Here is a 23,209-nt window from a genome sequence, read left to right as displayed (position 1 = left end):
GGGAGAGGTCTGGGCCCATGCCATTGTGAAGGGAAGGTCATAGGGGAATCTGGATAGGTAAAGGTAAGACTAGGATTTTGGGGAGAAGGGGTCCCTTGCCAGTCTGCTTGGCTGTACCCTTTGATGCTTTGTGATGGATCATCAGCAAGCTGGGTTGAGGCAACTGGTCACAAAATGTTCACACTCACTTTTTTACTCTCTCTCATTTGTTTTATTCCCTATGATAATCTTTTCATTGGATACTCAAAAAAGAAAATGAAATGCTGAACATGTCATGTCACCAAGATACCCAGAAAATCAACAAATGGGAAACCCATGTAATAAAGTTATTAGGTCCCAGTGAATATACAATCTTTTTCAATTAACTTGATTTTTCCATGATAGCTCAGAGAACACTGATAGTGACTCAGTAATAATTTTCTGCCTGTTCTTTCAATTGCCTAGAATGTAGTTCATTTGGGCCAGGTAACTTGAAATCATTAAGTGCAATTTGGTACTCTATTATGATTTCTTTACCATTATTACTAACTCCATTTGAGCTACTTGTATTCTTTTCTTAGAAAAAAAAGGAAGCAAAAAAACCAACTGAACAACTCTTTCTTCTTTCTGTCATCAGTTATCATGATCTTATCCAGCCTAAGTAGCAGTCCTATCCTTTCTTTGATATTCCTGCAATTTCAAGAGGAAGTGAAGAAAGTCCCTAGCACTTTGGGTGGAATCCCTGTGTCAAACTAATGAGAAAACATGAAGAAGAGTTGCAAAAAGATGGACAGGCATGGATGGGCTGCCATTTTTGTCCTTGGAGAGAATACCCACATCATTGGTATCATAGATCCATTGGACCATGTATTTGTACATTCAACATGGAAGCAGGGGCAGGTAATTTCAGCAGGAACACAAAGGAGTAGCATGGGCTATAAGAATAATGTCCAAGTGAAAATCCAGAGTAGACTAATACTTTTGATGAAAAAAAGTAACAGAAAAAAAAGAATTATTTAAAAACAATAATATGAGGGATGATGAGGGAAGTTTCTCAGTCAACTTGATTAAGTTAAATGGTGGCAAAACATTTTTACAATTTTTGTTTATTACATTTCCCTCTAGAGGGCATAGATGTGACCTATTGGCATCTCCCAAAAGATGAGCCTAGGAACTGCCCCTAGGATTAATTTGTTGACTCCTACCCTTGGGAGGGTAATCAACTCTTAATCAGAGGAGAAATCTCTTTGTACTGACCTATAAAAGGAATGTTTGCCAAGGTCTTGGATTCCCTTTTTTCTTTCTACCTTTCTTTCAGAGAGACCCTAACAGAAAAGTAAGTGGGAATGGCGTCTTCTCTTAATAAACATCTATTAATAACATCTTTGTAGAGATAATCCAATATGTTGGTATATCTTCACCTACGTGTCCTGAGGGAGGAATTACTGGGCAATATCTTTCCCAAACCCTGACCTCTTAGTTGAGGGAAGGGAAATTTCTGAGGTAGTATGATCCTGAGCCTAGATTTCTAGCTAGAGAAGGGAGATGCCTTGGGCAGTACCAGTCTCAGAGTTTGCCCTGTGATAAACCTTAAAGTTCCAGCTTCCTGGAATCTGGTCTTCTAGCCAGAGAAAGTAGACTTCTTTTGGAACTTGATCTTAGAATCTAGCCTTTGAGTCAGAAAAGGGAGAGATTTCCCAGAGTAGTATGCCTCATGGCAATGGAAAAAAGATACACATGGTTCTGGATGCTGGGTGGGCAGTAAGGAACTATAGCTATAACAGGAGTAGTAAAAAACCCGAGCTTTGCTCTGTCTCTCTGCTTTTATCATGAGTTATTTGGACAATGCACATTCCATGGGAAGTGTGTTGCCTGTCAAAAACTCCAAAAGTATCTTCTATAGAGATTTCAAACCAAAATGTAGCATTGTGAGTCTGAGTTGGGTAGGTGCTGGGGGCTAGGGTTAGGGAATAGGGCTGTATAGGACTCTGTGGGAAAGTGAGACCACTGAAGAGGGAACTGAATTATCTTGATAGTTTATGGGCTATTATAAGTCCCTTTATGTTTTCTCCATTTGTTTAAGGGCTCCTGTGAATTCTTTGTGACCTCACTACTATCTGTATTTTCTTATACCCGATAAATGTATTTGTTACCTTAAGTACTTGTATAGGAGCTGTAGGTCCTGCTGTATAGCCTCATCCCAATTAATGTGTGAATAATGAATCCTGTGAAGTGGTTGCATATATTCAAAGCCGTATTGTTTGAAGTTATGTAAACTATGGCCAGTGCTTACAGCTCAATGGAAGTATGCAGTGTGAATCCAAATAATGTGACCACTTCATGGGATTCATTATTTGCACTCATCAGGTCCTAGCTGAACGCATTTGTGGGAGACCTAGTCACAATCTACAGTATTTAGAAGGTGTAGATTGGGATTCTTTCAGAGTCAGCTGAGACTCTCAGGGTGAGAGCAGTCATGAACCATTTATGGAGAGATAGACTGTACATAAACAAAGGGATATTACAAAAAGAATTAAGCTGCAAAGAGACAAATCTTTATCAGTTACAGCTTGCTAGCAGCTATCCAAAAGTGAAGCAGGCCACCTTGAGAGGTGGTGCATTACCTTCATTGAGGCTGCACTCTTAACATTTTCTGCCACATCCCAGTAAACTCTCCATCCTGGAAGCTTTCACTCCACTCACCCTGAAAGTCCTCTCCACCCTTGCAACCTCTCCCTCTGACTGACTGGTTCCTCTCAGAACCTCCATTTAAAGGAGTACCTCGGGTACCACATCTTCATACCTCTCCAGGCTGCATTCCTGACTCTAATGGACTTTCTCTACTTTTTCTACCTCTATGCAGGGTTCCTTCATCCCTTCTTCTCCTTCCCCCCCTTCAGCTTCTTTTTATGTGTTATCTTCCTCCATTAGAATTTAAGCTCCTTGAGGGTAGGGACTATCTTTCTTTCTGATGGTATTTTTATCCCTTGGGTTTAGCACAGTGCGTGGTACATAGGAAGTCCTCAATGAATGCTTGTTGCCTTGACTTCAAGGAGTGTCTAGCTAACCATTGTTGGGGATGTTATGGTGGGGGTTCCTTTCCTGCGGGGGTTGGCCTACATGACGGTACCTTCATTGAGCTACCTTCTATCTCTCAAACTCTATGACCATGTGATCCTCTGAACTAGCTAGAAAGGAAACATAAAGTGAATTATTTCAGAGAGGGGTGGGTAGAACACTAGTCTGTTTTTCCTAAAGGAACTTTTCCTAAAAACAAAGGAAAAGAGGAAGAAAATACAAAAAGGCTTGAAATGGGCAAATTAGGGAACACAAGTTTCTTATCCTGACAACAATCAAATGTGGGTCACAGGCTGGCCTGGACAGTGCTTTTTACAGGGTAGCTTCCCTGTCTCTATGAGCTGGGGCCTAGCAAACTACTCAGATGTTTATCCTAATAGTAATAACATCAACACATTGTTATAAGGCTTTAAAGTTTGCAAAACACAAGGTATATTTGGGAAGATAACACTACAAAGCCTTATGGGATTCAGTCTTTGGTATAATGGGAAGAGGGGAAGCTGGGTGGTTCAGTGGATAGAGTTAGGAAAGACTCGTCTTCCTAAATTCAAATCTGGCCTCAGGCACTAACGAGCTGTGTGACCCTGGACAAATCACTTAACCTTGTTTGCCTCAGTTTCCTCATCTGTAAAATGAGCTGGAGAAGGAAATGGCAAACCCCTATAGTATCTTTGCCAAGAAAATCTCAAATGGAGACTTTTTTTGGATTGAAATCCTGCCAAAAGAGGATTACAAACTAGCTTTGTCACCCTGGGCAAGTCAGTTACCCTCTGAATCTCAGCTTCTGAACTAGACACAACTGAAAATGACTCAACAACAACAAAATAGTGGGGAAAATCCTGGACCGTTCTGTGGCTTACTGGCTCTGTAATTACAGTCAAGCCACTTGCATTACCTATCTTATAGTATTGTTGTGAGAAAAGCAACTTGCAGAGCATAAGGGTCTATATATAAACATGAGATAGTATTCTCTAAACACAGCAACCTCACTTCCTGCTGTGTGTGTGTGTGAGTGTGTGTATAGGTAGGTAGGTAGAATGTTGCTAACACATCATCACTTAAAAATGATGCAGCCTTGGGCTTATTCTTGGCATAAAGAAGAAGTGGAAGCACTTATGCCTTGAGCCAACCAACCTCTGTGTTGTTTTTCTGCTGACACAACACTGTACATTGCCTTATCTCCCCCTCGCCATATATGACCCCTTCCTGTCTTTGGAACTTCTGCCCCTAAAATCAGATCATGTTTTCTTGGCCAGCCAAGTCTCTGGATTTCCTGGAGTTCTGGTTCTTCCCACTGGACCTCCTAGTTCTCTTTGGTCCTGGAGGTTGGGGCGTGGTGCTTGACCATGCATGAATGCACACCCCTTTCTGTAGGCTTGTTGACTCTTTCCTTACCTGTCAGTCAATGTCTAAGTTCTGGGAAGGGGTCCCCAGATCATCACCTGGGGGAGAGGGGGCTTGTGTTTCTAGCCATCCTCACTATCTTGGTTCCCGCCCTGGTCTCTGGTCCCCTTGATGAGAAATGCACCGTATTATCTTGCCTTTAGGATTTCTCTCTTGGGTTTTGGGGTGGCCATGCTGAGCTGGAAGTGAGCTGTTTTTGCCTTTCCTAGAAGTCTTTGTGACCCCAGATCCCAAGAAGGGTCTGAAAAAAATAATGAGCAGATAATTATGTAGACTTAAGGTTTTCAGGTGTTTGACAGCTGTTGCTTACCTTGATTCTCACAACCCTTTGAGTTAAGTGTGATAGGTATCTGTTCTACAGGTGAAGAAGCTGAGATTCAGAGGGTAACTGACTTGCCCAGGGTGACAAAGCTAGTTTGTAATCCTCTTTGGGCAGGATTTGAATCCAAGTCTTCAGATCTTCAAAGTTCATTATTTGATACAGCTGCAAGTAACCTAATTCTCTCTCTGATCTATTCAGCTTGCTTGAAGCACACTTATAGGCCAGTGGTCAAGGCTCACTCTGATTCTGTAAAGCTCCATTCTTTGCTAAGTGAGAAAGTGAGATTAGCTTTCTGCTCAACCACTGTTTCCTAACTGTGGGACTGTCTACAATTCTCAACTCATTTGCCCAGTAGGTACAACTGACAGGTACTGAGCGATTAGTCTCAGGATACTGGTGCTGCCTACTTACCCAGGATTCTCTCTGATGATTCACCACTCAGGTGCTTTGGTATATTGGAAAGAACTTGTGGAAGGATTTGGAGTTTAAAGACTTGGGTTTGAATCCTGGCTCTATTGACTATTTGTATGATTTTAGCAAGTCCACAACCTATCTGGGTCTCAGTTTCCGAACTAGATCCAATCCAATAAGTATTGAAATGCCTCATGTGCAAGGCCTCATGTGCAAGGCTTTCTGCTAGGTTCCAGGTAAACAAAGGCAAAATGAAAAATGGTCTCAGCCCCCAAGGAGCTTACAGTTTACTGGGGGATATACAGCATGTAAGCTGAAAGATATGCTTGGCCAGAGGCTTCCTGGTTGGTCCCTGTCACTGAGGGTTGTGTTGATGAGGATTGGTGACTTGGGACAGAAAGAGAGGAGGCTGTAAGAATGAGGAGAAATGGCTTCCAGTCTCTTTTGAGATTTTCTCAAGTAGGAAGGATTCAGTACTTTAGTGGATTCCAGTGGAAATAGTAGACTTCGACCGGAGACTGGGTTGATTTCTATTACCACATGCTTGAATTGTGGGTTGTAGCTGCCATAACTGGTGGTAATGGAGGGGAGAGAAAGCTCCCCCCTCTCCCCAACACCTTTAGTTAGAAGTATAAGGAGCATCTGGCAGAACCCTGAGTGATATTATCAAACGAGGGGAAGGTGGAACTTCTCTGTAGTTCTCATAGCCTACTGGGGTGGTGGTTTTTCCTAGTTCAGCCACCAGCTTTCCCGTCATGAGGATCAATAAGGAATTGCTTTGTCATCCCAAAGGGCAAATGAATGTTCCCCATTATGAGGGTACATGTCCGACTTCATCCACACAATATTCAAAGAACCAGAGGAAGGCTTCCAGTCATTGGATGGATACTTTATGGGGGTTGGGGGAAGCGCCACAGATGATTTACTCAGGGTATATGCAAATATTTCACTGGAGAGAGTATATGGTTCAGATCATAGTTCATCCATATTATCTCATCTATTGTTAATTTTCCTTTTTCCGTAAGTCCTCCATAGAAGATAATGGTTGAACATGGCTGCCTGGGGAAGCCTGAGCCTGTGTTTTGGGCTGTCTCTTTCACATTTGCTCTTTTATGATCATAAGTGAATGAGCATTGATCTTGAGATGGACTCCAGTGCAAATAGCAGCTTTCGACTGAACTCATTGGGAGGGATAGCTAACATACAGGTTGAAAGATTCAGGGGTTAAGAATCCATGGGGAATATGAGCTCCTTGAGGATGAGGCTGACTTTTCCCTTTCTTTGTATCCTTTGCCCCTAGCACAGTGCCTGACATGGCACATGGTAAGAGCTTAATAAATTCTTAATATGCTTTGTAAACTTGAAAGTGCATCGTTGCACATCAGCTCTTATTATTTTTACTTTTATTACCCATTTTCCTATAATTTATAAGTTTGATCTTGGGACTGGTAGGGAAGGACAGGGGGTGGGCATGGGGAGAGCATGGTTAAGCATATTCTCTTGATAGCAGGAGTACCATAAACTGAACTCGGAGTTCTGTGGGGTGCCAGCTGTGATTATTAAGATCAGAGCATAACAAACTGAATGGTTAAAGGTGCTGGATCTGAGAGCAGGTACTGCAATTCAGTCTTCCAATTCCAGGTTCAGAAGTGATAGAAGGGATCCTGCTGAGGACCTTAGAGCTTCCCTGAGGAATCAGATCATTTGCCCAAATGACCTGGGGGACTCTTTGGCCGAGAGGTTCCTCTGGCCAGAACCACAACCCTGCTGGTCTCTAAATATGCTGGCTTGAGTGGATGACCTCCTCAGGTCTGGAGCCAGCTTGGCTACTTAAGTCAGAGATTTGCCCCTACACAACCACAGATTGCTTGTCTTTTTTAAACCCACTCCCTCTTCACCAAACCCCCATTGCTGTCACTGTTCCCGGCTTCTTTCTTTCTTTCTTTTCTTCCCTTTCTACCTTTTTTTTGCCAACACAGAGGCTTAGTATAGCCTTTTCTAGGGATTTATTTACAAGAGAAAGAGAATATATATCCAGGAATAATTCATAAAGATAAATACAATAAAATTTTATATAAAATCCTACCTAAGCACAGATAGAGTGGTACTCAGACTTACTTATATACCTAAGCCATTTAAAGTTCCTCTTGGCATCCTTGTCTTCTGTGCTTATTCTAGGCCCCCAAACTTTCAGCTCCCATTTGCTCACCTCCACTTCATCTCTCCCAACTTTAATTTGAGATTGACCTAGTTAGATATTTCAGACCAAGTTCATTCAGTGTACTTAGAAAGAACCCTGGATTTGAACTCGGAGGGACTTCATATACTTCTTCCATATATTGTCTGTGTAACCTTAGCTAAGTAACGTTTAAATCTTCTGGGTTTCAGGCTTCTCATCTGTAAAATAAAGGAGTGGGATTAGATGGCTCCCAAGGTACCTTCCTTTAAATACGGGGATTCTGAGGGGCCATCTCCAGTCATCCTAATCTATATCTTGCCACTGGACCCAGTTGTCTCTGATAGACAATGTGAGGCTGGTGACTTTGCACAGAACCTCCCTCACTTATATCCAATTCACCTGCATGTCATGGCATCACCTCCCTGATGTCATGGTCCCCTCCAAGAACGAAAGACAAACAACGACAACTTTTCTAACTCCCTCACAATCAGAAAGCTTCCTGGTTACTGGTGGACTTTTAGGAATCTAGGCACCCCTTTGTATTTAATAACTAAGTAGCTGCCTCCCTTTCAGTCCAAGAGAGCAGGCAGAAAAAGAAGAAATGTATTAAAAGATGCCACCGTAGCTTTTCCCATTGCCAAGCACAATGGTAATTTGATCTACTGGCCATTTCTTCCCTGAAAGAATATAAACTCCTAGAGGACAGGAATTTTTTTTCTTAATTTTTATATCTTCAATGCCTAACATTGTGCCTGGAACCTAGCAGGAGCTTAACAAATGCTTGTTGATTGATTGGTCACAGGTCACAGCCCATTTCCCTACCTTTCTAAGTAGGCAAGTTACCAGTTTGAGGTGGGCAGCAAATCTCCTCTGTGATCTGACGCTGGTCAATTGACTTTTCAAAGCTCCTAGGATTTAGGGCTGGGAGGGATCTAAGAGATTATTTAGTTTAATTCTCTCTCTCTCTCTCTCTCTCTCTCTCTCTCTCTCTTTGCAGTTGAGGAAAATGAGACCCAAATAAGTTGGGCTTCAGGTGTCACATAGAGTAGTAAGACTCAGAAGTGGGATTTGAACCCAGATCCTCTGGCTCCAATTCCAGTACACTCTCCACTGCATAGGAGCAGTGGCAGTAGGACCTTAGCTCTGATCCCTTGGCTTCCGTCTGATAGAAGCTTGCATAGGTGCCAGCTGCTATTAGCCAGCAAACTGTCTGGACAGAAGTGTTTCCTTTTTTAACCACGATGATAGAGCTGGCCATTTGGGTGAAGCATTGTGCAGCGGGCAAGGTTACATCAGGGGCAGTGGCCGTACTGATTTTTCATCCACACCAGGAAGACAAATCTGTCTTTTCTGCCTTTCTCTGCAGGTGTCCAGGGTGACTTAGAGGAGAAACTTATAAAGTCTCTAAGAGACCACTTTCTATGCAGGTCACTTCCTAAGAAAACTGGCCTTTCATTTCCTTGTCCCCTGTGCCTATTTTTCTTGGTCTTCTCATGCCATAGGGATCCATCTTCAAACAGAATAGGTATTTTCTGCCTCGTGTTTCCTGCAGTACCTCTTCTGGATGTCACTGTAAAAAAGCTGGACTGGCAACATGTCCCACTCACAAAATCTCAGAATCTCAGGATTGTTAGTGTCCCGTGAGGCCATCTAGTCCAACCCATACTGGAACTGGAATTCCATTTACAATATCTCCAACAGATTATCATATTGGTTTTTGCCAGAAAACCTCCTTGGAGTGGGAACCTACTACTTCTAAGGCAGCCTGTCCCTTTTGGAAAGTTCTGATTATGTTTTCCCTTATATTCCTATCTCTAAGCAACTTACTCCTAGTTTTGCCCTATAAAAGTACTTAGGAGAGAGGTGGGTCCTTTTAATCCCAGGAGAGGATGGAGCCATGTGACCCAGCCTTCCCTTTGGGGATGCAATCAAGTCCCAAACAAGGGCTCACCTCCTTGGATTTTTTACAGCTCTCCTGCTCAAGCTTCTTTAGACCCTGTGACTGCCCCTCAAATACAGCATTTCTTCCCTTCTTGAGCATTCTCGCTAGGCTAAACAACTCAATTGATTCTGAGGAATCAATCAACAAGAATTTATTAAGCACCTATTAAGCAAGGACACAGTAAGCACCTTATTCATTTTTCAAAAATTTTTTTTATTTTTAATTTATGGGATAAAGCAAAAATTTCCATAACGTGGTATAACAAAAAAAGATTGCATATGAAAATGAAAATGTATTATGTACAACTTGCTATTCCATTTACATATATAATAAATTTATGTATATATAAAATTTATGTATAATAAATTTCTTTTTTTCTTCTCCCCTCCCCCCACCCTAGAGATGGCTACCATTAGACAGAAATAGGTATATATATATGTAAAAATTATTCTATACATACTTCTACTTATCAGTTCTTTCTCTGGATACAGATAGTGTCCTCATAAGTCCTTTTTAGTTAATTTGAGTATTAATAATAGTCAAAATGACTTATTCACTCAAAGCTGTTCTTAAAACAGTGTTGCTGTTACAATATACAATGTTTTCTTGGCTCTGCTCATTTATCTCTTCATTATTTCATGCAAGTCTTTCCCAAGTTTTTCTAAGATCATTGAGCTCATCATTTCTTATAGCATCTTATTTATTAAGCACCTATAAGGAAATTAGGTGGCTTGGAGGATAGAGCACTGTGCCTGGAGTCAGGAAGATCTGATTTCAAATCTGGCCTCAGACACTTATTAGCTGTGTGACCTTGGGCAAGTTACTTAACTTCTGTTTTCTTTAATCCACTGGAGAAGGAAATGGCAAACCACTCCAGTATCTTTGCCAAGAAAACCCCACAACAACATGTGCCAGGTACAGTGTTAGGCAGCGGCAATACAATGCCAAAAATGAAAAAGTCTCTTTCCTCAAGAAGTTCACATTCTGGAGGAGGCAACAATGTGTACAGATTTCATAAATACACATAAGATCTATTAATAAGGAATTATATAGAGCATGGTCAAAGATTCCTTACCTGCTCCTAGCCTACCACATTTATGATTCCTTTCTTTGAGGGGTTGGTCCTTTGAGATGACAAAGCAATCTCCTATTGGTGACTGGATATTTAAAAAGGGAGTGACTCTTCCTCATGGAACCACCAACCACTAACAAAAGGATGGGTCTGAGTTTGAACTGTTTCTCCAGAAGACATGGACCAGGAGGTTAGACAGTGCCAGACCAAGGTGAAATGCAACAATGTTGAGCTACCCTAGTAACTGTTTTATGTTTTTATGAGATATAAGTATCAACTTATTGGGATACTATAATTATATTTATAAATATAGTAATATATTATAATATAATATGTAATTATAATATAATATAATAATAAACTGTCATTCTGTCAGTGTATGCTGTGAAACTTTTTGTATATTTTAATGTGTGTATGTGTGTGTGTGTGTGTGTGTGTGTGTGCATGTGTGTGTGCATGTGTAGGAAATACATATTTGTCCCCTACCTGGCATATGTTGTATATTTAAATACCTTTTTATTCCTCTCTCTGGGGAGACTTAGCCATGAACCAAAACCTAAACTATGATATAAATTATTATTTTCCCTGGGGCTCCAGAATTGAGGTATAATGAGAGGAAGAATGTGGGGGCTCTGTTTCCTTAGGGGTCCCCTCTGCTTTGAACCCAATCACTTGGTCAGACTGAGTTCAGTCTTGGGGGAGTCTGGCCTTCAATGAAAGGTTTTCGATTACATTTTCTTATACTCTTTGGCTAGTTACATCATGTGGAAAAATTACTTAAGACTTACGTTTGGGCTTATGGCTATGGTCTCTCCCAAAGGGGAAGGGAGTAGAAGTATACAATATAGATCAGGCATAGGACAAGTACTTATTTTCTACACACAAAAGAAATGTTAAAAGACAACGAAAGACTCATAGCAAACATTCATTCAATCAATCAATAAGTCAATGAAGCAATTATTAAATGTCTATTATGTTCTGGTAGCTGTGTTAGGAAAACAAAAAGAACTGAACTTACCTTCTAATGGGAGAGATAACAAATACATGTATAAATAAACATAAAGGGAATAAATATAAATAAATATAAAGTTGCTGAGTAAGTACATTGCCCCCTTGGTCACTAGTGTTGGGGTTTAATGAGCTGAAGAGTATGGAGGATACTGTACTTACACCCTCTTCCAGAGGTTCATTGGCAGAGACACTCAGTAATTTAACTTATAACTATAGTTATAACCCACCTCCCAAAGATTAATACTTAAACATCATCAGAACCTAAAGCAGGAGATAGCTGGTAGCACAATGGATAAAGTGCTGGGCTTGGAGTCAAGAAGACCTGAGTTCAAATTTGACTTCAGAATCTTATTAGCTGTGTGACCTTGGGCAAGTCACTTAACCTCTGTTTGCCTCAGTTTCCTCAACTGTAAAATGAGGACAAGAATAGCACCTATCTTACAGGGTTACTGTGAGGATCAGGAACAAATGAGATACTATTTGTAAAAAGGGCTTAGAAGTGCCTGGCACATAGTAGGTACTATATAAATGCTTTTTCCTTTCCCTAAAGCAGTTTGTGGGCATGCCAAAAAGGTATTCCACATTTCACCTCAGCTCTGTACCATTTCCCAATCCATGCCTTTGGATGGTTGTCATTTTCTCTGCTAAAGAAACTCCACTCACCGTGACCACCTCTGAACTGCTTGTACTCACAAGGTCCCCTCCAATCACAGAGGCTGTTGCTCAGTCACTCAGAAAGGGAAACACAAAACTGAAAATGCAGCCAGTGGTGTAGGCCCAATGTCACCTGGTTGTCCACATTAGATGTCCTACCCCTTCGTGAGAAGTCTAATGAGACTATTGCTACACAAGAGAAATAAAGAGAGGAGAAGAGAAGTACAGTCTTTTTTTTTTAAAGTCTTCTGAGTCGTTGGCTTTTCTGGCTCAATGGGCAATAGGGAATTGATTACTTTGTCATCTCAAAGATTAAGCCCTTTAGCCCTGAGCCATCCATAGCTGGAAGCAGCAAGTCTTGTCATCTCCAAGCACCGAAACTCCACCACATTGAGTTACATGTGTTCAACCACAAGCAGGCAGGGAATCTTTGCACATGCTCTGTACCTGTTCCTCTCAACAAAAATAAGAATGGAATTAAAATTCATTCACTTAACATATTTTATTGAGCATTTACAATCTGCATATGAAGTGATCTTTTGTCTACCCATCAGTCCACCCATCTATCTATATGGTATATTTTGATTAGTTCCTAGGAGCACAGCCTCTGTTTTTGGTGTCATGGGGAAGACAGGACATACAATTCCTACTCTTGAATAAATTATAGTGTGGCTTCCTATAAGTCTCAGTTAAAGTCTTACCTTAATCTTGGTGTTTTCCCTCTGTGATTATCTCCCATTTATGATATAGATCTATATCTTCCTATTGCTATCTGTATTTATATTTAGTTATTTTGATATCCATATATCTATAGATATCTATATATTCATTTATCTCTATATCCATATATTTATAGATAGCTATCTCTTCATCCATACATCTATCCTTCTATCTATCCAAATCTCTCTCTCTTTCTCTCTCTCTCTCTTTCTCTTTCTCTCTGTCTCTGTCTCTGTCTTTCATTTGTATGTAGTTGTCTGCATGTATTCTCACCCATTAGACTGTGAGTCTCTTAAGGGCAAGAATTATTTTTTCCCTCTTTTGTATCCCCAGCACTTAGCACAGTACCTGGCACATGGTAAGCATATAATAAATGCCTGTTGACCTGTCGTTGACAATGCTCAGAAACTGTTATTGCACAAAGGTTCTAGTCCTGGCTAGAGTAGGTAGGCAGCAAGGCATGGAACAAAAAGCCCTTGGCACATAATTGTAAGGTTTCTGTGAACCTGTAGCTTTCTCTGTGATGTATTGGAAAGAATACTGGAGTTGGAATCAGGAGATTTGGATTCGAGCCCTGGCTTTGATGCTTATTAGCTTTGTGACTATGTGCAAAATCATTTTTATCCCTGTAACCCTCAGTCTCCTCATCTATAAAATGGGAATATGGAATTAACTATCTCAGGATCACTTTTGTAACCCTTAAAAGTGCTGTAGAAATGCAGAGTTGCTGAGGGATGATTGTAGTCTTTACATATCTTCTCAGCTGTTTGATATTGACCTGGTTTGACTGCTGATTTATGCTAGCAATTGTCTCTCTGTACCTCTTTGGGAACAGTCCAGCTTGTTTGTGAACTATCTTAGTGGATTACCTTTAGTTGGCTGTGACAGAGACAAGCTTTAATTCAATTCCACAAACATTTACTAAGAGCCTGCATGCTGGGGAATGTCAATGGAACAATGGATGGGAGAAATAAGTATCATAGACCTTTTAATGCGCTATTTTAGTGATGGGTGGGATCTCTTGTCAACTCCTTCCACTGTGGCCCCCTTAAAAAGATAGGTGTTGCTTTATTGTGTTTAAAGTTTCCCTTTCTTTTTAAAAATCTAATTCTCATTGGTATCCATCTCCTAAGTGTTTTCTTTTCTTCCTAGTGTACTTTAAATTCTACTTTCTACTGTTGGGAGATATTGTAGAGGGGGATCCTTGCTTTAGTTGGTTGTTGGACAAAATGACTTTAGTGCCACCATCGTCTCATAGACTGTGTGATTCAATAAAGAACCTGTATTATCACTCACAGGATTTTCTTCTTCAACTTATCATTTCTTCTCCTCCTCCAACTCCTCCGCCACATATACTTCTACTCTCTGGGTCTCAGGTGTTTGTTGGTGATTATTAAGTTTAAAATTAAAATTAAAAAAGAGAGAAAAAAGAAAATGAGGGACTTGGTCTAGATGACGTCTAAGGTCATTTCTAGCTCAAATCATGTATTCCTCTTATCCTGCTCACTCTCAAGATTCTTCTTTGGATTCAAAGTCCTTCCCATTAACTAGGTACCATCATTTTCCTGTTTTCCTTCAATCCAAGGCATCATGAAAAGGGGATGGAATTTGGAGCCAAGAGACTTGGGTTCCTGTCTTGACTCTGACAGCATGTTAGTTGTGTAACCATAGACAAGTTATTTAACCTTTCCCAGACTTTTCATCCTCATCTGTGAAATGGGAGTGATGAGTATGACACTGTCAACCTGACTCACAGGGTTGTTGTGAGGAAAGCACTGTGAAAACCCTGAAATGCTCTAGAACTGTGGTTATTTTGTCCTGTGTTTTGAATTCTACCATTTCCCCAAATTGTCCTGGGAATGGAATCCCATATTACTGCTTCAGGAATTCCACTGGGGTGATTGCCATTGGGCTTTTTATGTGAAAGGCTTGATGGAACTCCCAACTCTAGAGGAATTGTAACTTATATGAGACTGAGTTTAGTGTCAATGATGGAGAAGGGGTCCCAAGAATTGATCATTCAGTGCTTGGGTAGAACTCTGCTCTAGAAGATGGAAATAATCCATCCAGGCTGCTGATTGTCATCCCTCAGTGGTACCCACTCAATGGGTTCATCCCCCTGACAATCTACCAGAGGTGCTACTGAGGGATTTCCTTCATTGGGTAGGGGGTTGAAGTAGATGACCTCTAAAAAAAAAAGAAAAGAAGGAGGATCCCTGATTTAGAACTTGAAGGGACTTTAGAGACCATATAGCCCAACCCCCTCATTTCACAAGCGTGGAAACTGAGCTCAAAGAATCTAAATGACTTGTCCAAAGTCACAGAGGTCATAAGAGACAGAGCTCAGATTCGCACTCAAATCCTCTGACTCCAAGTTCTTTCCACTACACTGCTGTAGAGGATTTCAGGATGTGGGGTGAGAGGAAGAAGAGGATGAGAAGGAGGAAAAAGTGAGAGAAGAGGAGGAAGAGTAGTAGGAGGAACAGTAAGTATAGAGGGAAGAGAAGGTAGAAGAAAAAAAGGAAGGTGAAGGACAGAAGGAGGGGGAAGAGGATGAAGCAGAGGAAGAAGTGGTGCAAGGAGAGAAGAAAGCAGAGCTGGAAGACATGAAGAAGGAAAAGGAGAAATAAGACATTATTTAATCTCTCCCTTAGAATCTGACGTTCTGTGATTCTGTGATTTTGGGGAGAAGCTGATTTCTCATGAGTGTCTCTGATAATCAGATTCCCCTACCTTCCAACAGAACCTGGGGGCAGATGCCCAAAGAGCTGTCAGAAGCCCCAAGTCCTGATGCCCCACCTCTTGCCATTCTGGGTAGTCCCCATGACATCCACTCTTTGTCTCATACTGTTGTTGCCTCTGTGGCTGCCTGCATTTCTCAGCTCCTCTACCTTCCCACCCCACATCCTACAGTAAGCGAAATAAGAGAAAGGGGGTTTGATTTGCTGAGTTACCCCAGCTAGAACTGCCTTTAGAGAGGTGTCACTGCTGAAGTGTGAACTGCCATTTCATCAAATGATTCCTTTATGTTTTAAAAGAGGAGGAATTATTTGAGGAAAATGAGGATATAAAACCTCGGTGGAATCTAACACCTTTTTTGCAGGGAGCTCAGCTTGGAAGACTTCCAGCAAATTGGTTCCTTTTTTAATGACCTGGGACTATAGTTCATCTGTTTAATTCAAACTAGGTGACATAATATCTTTCATTTGGACTTATTACCAGCACAGCACTTATTCAGCTGGAAGCTTTCTTGGGGCAGGGAAATTTTTATCATTATTTTAAATTTTCTCCATTTGACAAAATTGAAGGCCTTAGAAAGACGGGAGCCTCGGCAAGGATAGACCAACAGAGAATAGGTCACATCGTGTATTAAAGAATGAAAATAGATTCATTCTTTTCCTCCGTTGAATAAGCAGCTGTACTTTGGTCTCTGTGATCCATGAAATAGTCTGTCAGGAAAATAGGAAATGTGCCACATTTGAACTTCTCCCATTGATTTCCTTGTGATCCAACCGGAGGTGGGAGTATTAGAATCTGTGGTGGCTGGAAGCCAGTCTTGGCCGAGAGGTGGTTGTCTGGGCTATATATTATTAAATTAATTAGTTCTGTACAATGCCAGTACTCATTTGCCTTTTGGGAGGAGGGTAGGAGCTCTTCCCTGCAGGGTTTTGAGCTCTGAGGAGATGCCAGAGAGGTAGCTTCCAATCCCAAAGGCAGTTCTTTATTTATTCTTTGAAAAAACAATTTGAGAGCAATTTAGTAATTCCAACAATAATGAATTTAAGAATAGACCAGGGCCATTTCTAGACTATAAGCTTATGACACAGAGTACACAAAACCAATTTGTACTCACTATCCCGAAGCCCGGCTCCTAATCAGAGGATGAAATGCGAGAAATTCACTCAGCTCTCGAAACTGACATCGAATTTCATTTTTTCATTAGAGACCACACCTTCTCCTCCCCTGGATTCCTCCTGCAATTAAAAATCACATCAGTTGTGCCGACAATCATTAAAGTAATGAGGCCTGGGTGCTGGACTGCCGTCTAATCTCCCTTCCCTGGGAGCTGGAGTGAGAAAGCATGGAGTTACCTGAATTGAGCCGAGCCACCTTTGATTCTGCTTTGCCAAATCTCTGATGTTTCATTTCAGTAAATTATCAAACCCAGGGAGTTCCTTTGGCTTTACTCGCCTCCAAAAGTTGGGAGGGGGTCGGAATTCATTGAGATGTATTTTTGTAATTAAGGCAGAGGTGAGGAATGGGTCCCCATATATAATTTAAAATGTTAAAATTATAGACACACTCTGCAACTACTCCTTTAAATCTTAGCCACCACCTACTCCCCATTAACAGGCCTAATTAAATCCATTTTTCAGGTAGTCTTTGGAAAATTCCATTTTAGTAAAGCTGTAAGAAGCGTTGCTTCATTTTTCTCTACTCTCTGTAACTCTTATGTAGAAAGAAAGAGAAGGTGGACCAAGGTCTATAATTTCTCTTGTATGAGGCAAAGGAGCAGGGACAGGGTATGTGTAAATATATATATATATATATATACACACATATATATATATCCTAAAGTACCATAGGCACCAGAATTCCAAGAAGAACCCTAGAATCTACCAGAGCTATAACTAGGGCAGGACAAATAAGGATTTATGCCGGGGTGCTGACATCTGGGGGGGGACACTTCTTCCTCCCAATAGGCTTCCATCAGCTCACCATTCCTATGCCTTATGTTCTCTGCTGGTGTGATTGCCTTGAATTTCTTGCCTAGCCTTTGGTTGCTTCCCCAGGCCGTGATTGCCATGACATCTCTTTCTCAGGGGCTGTCTTTCTTCATGCCACCCCACCTCAATCCTACCCCCATGTATTGCTTCCATGGTCCTCCTTCAGGAGTTGTAGATTTGACGATCCATCATCTTTGCCACAAGGTTCTTAGGCCAGATTTTCTGAGAGATGAGCTTTCCCTCCTTTCTCAGAATGACTGTGCTCAACGGTGGCAGATTATCCTGGAGACCTGTGTCATGCCTTTCATGGGTGATACTTATGACACTCCTCCTACTCATCGGAAAAAAGCCTTGGGTCTCTTCATTTCTCCCCAAGGGAGTTTGTATCCCAGGACCTTTTCATCCTCTACCTTAACCTCTTACCCCAACCCTGTTAATCAATTGAATTAGCCTGGGCACCAGAATTCCTAGTTATGGCTCTGCTTATTGCTATAAAATTTATGGTCGAAAGGGAAAAGAACATAGACTCAAAAGCAGAGGTTTCTAATTCTATCTCTGTAAATTACTAGGTATATGACCTTTGATAAGACACTTCACCTTTTTGGGTAAAAATTGACAAAACAAATTAACAAAAATTAGTTTCCTAATTTGTACAGTTAGAATAGTTGATTTCTTTCAACTCTGATTATCTACAGTTCCATGGAAACTCAAAGATTAACTGTCTCATCCAAGGTTACATCAGTAACTAGTGGTAGAGCTGAGGCTAGAACCACAGTTTTACATTTTAATATATTCATTATACTTCCTATCGACTGATACTTTTCAAAAAGGATTTTCAGCAATGGACAAGCAAAAGATCATTCCTTTTTTGGTTCACAATATTGACTAGAGAATACTCTCATTCTGCAGGTATTACTGGTGATGGGGGTTTTTTCTATGTTGCAGTATACCTGACCCTAAAATACTATGAGGCAGTGAGGTGGCACAGTGGATAGAGTGTTAGGCCTGGAGTCAGGAAGACTCACCTTCCTGAGTTCAAATCTGGCCTCAGATACTAATTAGCCGTGTGACCCTGGGCAAGTCACTTAACCCTGTTTGCTTCAAGTTTCCCTATCTGTAAAATGGGTTGGAGAAGGGAATGACAAACCACTCCAGTGTCTTTGCCAAAAAAACCCCAAATGGGGTCACAAACAGCAAGACATGACTGAACAATAACACCAACAAAAATACTCTGTTCATTTAAAGTATGGACTTGGTGTCATTCAGGTCAGTGTTCAAGAGAAAAATGCTGTTATTCCTCTGTTGGGGGAGAGTTACCATATTCTGGTGATTAACACAGCACCATCATAATGGTCAGAGATAGTGGTAGCATGAGTAGTGATCAAATCATTCATCATTATGGCCAAGGAAAACATGGGTCTGGCTACTGGGGCTGGGGCTGTATTGTAACACTGATGATCATGTGGGGTGGTATGATTTAAGTGGGGGTGATTTAAGGGGGAAAAAGAGCATTGCTTCTTGTTGTTAGTCTGGGGACTACTGTGAAGTCTTTGGCAGATTTATTTGTGGGGATTGATTCATACTCCAGTAATTCAAGCAAGAGAAGGACATGGTTGTCTTGTTTGGAATCCCAGGGAGACTTGCCTGACATGATTGTATTTCTTCATGTTTCTCCCAGTATGTTGCTCTATGGGAAGGAAGTCATTTAGTTCAATATTTCTAGAGCTTTTGAGTTCATTAATATAAATTCTTCCCCCATTCATGCATATTGCAGCCCTTCCCATACCTTAATAGTTGATCCTCATGAACAGTTGCAGTCAAAAAATTCTATTTCTAGTCTATTGGTGTCTCTCCAAAGTGATCTAGGTTGGTCCCCAGATGAAGTCTGTTGTTCACCCATATTTGAAGCCTTTTTAGCTTTGGAGGACCTGCCTGAGTTTGTTTTCTATTAGGGTACTTTGGAACCAAAGATCACGCTCGTGTCCTGATGAGGCATCAGAGTAGGGTTTTAATGGAGATCCCCATTTTATAGATCAGATAACTGAGTCTCAAAGAACTTAAGTGATTTGCCCACAGACTTACTGCATAGTAGCAGAGCAGGAATTAAACCTTAGATTTTTTTATATGTTTACTTTCCTTCCAAGAGAACATAAGTTCCTTCAGGAGCTGGTCCTGTTTTTGTTTTGCATTTGTATCCCAAACACCTAGGGTAAGGGGGAGGGAAAGGAATAAAGATTTATATATCACTTTCTATGTACCAGGTACTGTAGGTAAGTGCTTTATGAATATTATCTCATTTGATCCTCACAACAATAACCCTGCAAGGTAGATGTTCTCATATTTCCATTTTACAGTTGAGGAAACTGAGGCAAACAGAGGTTAAGTGACTTACCCAGGGTCATGCAAGCTAGTAAGTGTCTGAGGCCATATTTGAACTCAGGTTTCAGTGACTCCAGGTCCAGCACTTGATTCGCTGTCTGTGCCTTGCATGTGCTAGGTTTTTAATAGGGATCCAGAGGTTGGGGGAGGACTGGGGGGAGAGGAAGCAGAAAATGTCCTCCACAGAGGGTGTCAACTGAGTGGAGTTTTGAAGGGAGCTATAGAACCTAAGAGGTGATGGTAGTGGTGGAGAGCATTCTAGGGCCATGGAAGATAGCCAAGGCACAGAGATAGGTGATGGAGCATTGTTTTTGTTTGTTTGTTTGTTTGTTTTGCTAGGCAATGGGGTTAAGTGACTTGCCCAGGGTCACACAGCTAGTGTTATGTGTCAGGCCAGATCTGAACTCAGGTCCTCCTGACTCCAGGGCCTGTGCTCTATCCACTGCGCCACCTAGCTGCGTGGTGATGGAGCACTGTATGCAGAAGAGTAGATAGAATGGAGCCTTATGCAAGAAGAATGGAGAAACAGGAGGAGGAAAGGCAGCCTGGAGCATGAGTGGTGTCTGTCCTTGGGTTGTTTCTGGGGGTTTGCAGTTCTGGAATCTGCACCCAGGTCTCACCCTTCAGAAAACTGGACAATGGTGAACTTTGTCCCAGATTCACCTTAGCGCTGTGTATCTGAGTGGCTAGCTAGACTCATTGATCCATCCATGTCAGTTATATGCTGTGGGGGACACTGGGATGGAATATTTAGCCCTATTGACTCACACTAGCACTCAATTCCTCGCCTGCCCAGCTGGACGGAGTGTGACACTTGAACGTCGGTAGCTGCCACACCTCCTAACTGAATGCTCCCCGCACGATCCACAAGATGCAGGGTGTTTGTTTTTTTTTTTTGTTCTACTTTCCTTTGTGCTGAGTGCAGAGAGACAGATGTAATTTACCATATAAGGTGTTATTAACTGTCAGAATTCACGTTTTCTCAAATCTCTCCCACAGGTGAGGGCACCGACACACATACATGCACAGCATACACACACACCTCTCAGCGTTTTCCTTCATAGTCTTGGGGGCCGAGAGGACCAATAACCGTGTGCCCTTACCCCTACAATAGTGTGTCCTTTGCCTTCCCATCTAGGCAGGAGCTACCAAGAGTGACTTGCTAGAATAGGGCTACTCACATCAAAAGATCCTAGGATTTAGAGCCTGAAGGGACTGTAGAGATCATCTAATCTCACTCCCTCCTTTTACAGATAGAGAAATAGATGAGCAGAGTGGGAAGTGATTTGCCCAAAGGCTTACAGTTAGGAAGTAGCAGAGTGGGGATTCAGACCCAGTTTTTCTGACTCTAATCCATCTTTGAAGGCACCCCTTTGACAATCTGGTGAAGCGTATGGACTTCCCAGAGTAATGTTTTTAAAAAAGCAGAGGGTGAAAATAAAGATGCAATTTTTTTCCTTATCTAAGTTTGCATGTCCCCAGAAATCTATCCATGGACCCCAGATGAAGAACCTGTAGTCCAAGGTCTTGAAATCCTTGTGTTCAGAGAATTATGGCATCTTAAAATTTTACAGTAATAAGGGATTACCTAGTAGTCATCTCCCAGGTTTTCTTACCCTGTGGTCAGTAAACTTGTTTTTTTTTTTTTAACGTATTTTGGTAGCTTTATTTCAATATAATCAGTTTCTCCTGCAATCCTATGCATTTTATTTTATTCATTTAAAAATGTTTTATTGAGAAGGGAGCCATTGACTTCACCAGATTGCCCAAGGGTTCCATAACCTAAAAAGGTTAAAACTGCCACCCTAGAGCACTTCCCTGACCACTGCATGATCGTCTCCACTCCGGCATCTAGCCTCAACGTGAATGCTTCCCGTGGTGGGGCTCTCCCTACGTGCCCTTCCTAGACAACTCTAATTGTTAGTGATTTCTTAGCCTGTGATGTTTCATTGCAATGGGGTTTGATGTGACAGGCTTAGATCTGTATTCGCTCATTTTATAGCATCTCCTTAAGTTAGTCCTCCATAGCTTGCCCTGAAAATGTGTCTCAGAGTGGCACACCACATTTCAGTAAAATTGATGTCTTTATTTCAGTAGCTATGAGAACCAGTCAGACAACGAGCATTTATGGAGTGCCTACTATGTGCCTGACACCATGCTAGGCATGGGGGATACAGATTCATAAAAATGAAACAATCTCCAGGAGCTTACATTCTACTGTGGGCAGACAGCAGCTATAAAAATATATAAAAATATAGGATAAATGGAGGGACAGGGATTGAGTCAGTGATTTCACTGATATAGGGAACTCCTGAATGAGGCAACTCACTCTACCAATACAAACTGGTGTCTTTTCTTCAACTTAAAGGTCTTTGAAAATTGCCTAGAACACTGAGAGATTCCGTGATTTGCCCCAGGCCACTGTGTTTCAGAGATGAAACTCAAAGCTAGATCTTCTTGACTCTGAGACCGTCTCTCTATCCACCATACTATGCTGCCATAAATATATACAGAACACATTTGTTGTTGTTGTTCAGTTGTTTTAGTCGTGACCAACTCCTCATGACCCCATTTGGGGTTTTCTTGCCAAAGATACTGGAGTGGTTTGCCATTTCCTTCTCCAGCTCATTTTCCAGATGAAGAAACTGAGGCAAGCAGGGTGAAGTGACTTGCCCAGGGTCACACAGCTAGTAAGTGCCTGAGGCTGTATTTGAATCTGTGTCTCCCTGACTCCAGGCCTGGCACTCTATCCACTGTGCCACCTACCTACCCAAACAGAATAAATACATATTAAGTAAAATATGTATATGCAAAATAAATGTATATTAAATAGAACACATATTTAAATATAAATAAATATATAATAATATAATTAGATATAAAATAAGAATATATTTAAATATAAGCTATTTAAATACAAGATAGGAAGGACGCACACTAACAGTTGGGGAGTCATCATAAATCATCTTTGGGGAGAGTCCTGTGGTCCCTCAAGTTGAGGACACTGCTTCTTTTTTTTCCCCTGAAGCACCTATTTTATTTTTTTCATTTTGCCATCATGTATATATATATATATATTTCTTTTTTTATTAATTTTTTTTGATTTGTCAATAATCACTTCCATATGCTTTTGAGTTTAAAATTTTTCTCCCCCTTCCTCACGACCTCCCTCCTCAAGATGGTGCACACTCTGATATAGGCTATACATTTACATTCCTATTAAACATATTTTCACATTAGTGATGTTGTAAGGAAAAACTAAAACCTCCTATTGGAGGAACCATCAGAAAGAGGAAACAAAACTCAACAGAAGAGAAAACACAATAGCAAT

Source organism: Vombatus ursinus, unplaced genomic scaffold (assembly GCF_900497805.2).
Source record: "Vombatus ursinus unplaced genomic scaffold, bare-nosed wombat genome assembly UNPS02014770.1, whole genome shotgun sequence".
In the NCBI taxonomy this organism is placed as follows: domain Eukaryota; kingdom Metazoa; phylum Chordata; class Mammalia; order Diprotodontia; family Vombatidae; genus Vombatus; species Vombatus ursinus.
This window is presented reverse-complemented; position numbering follows the sequence as displayed.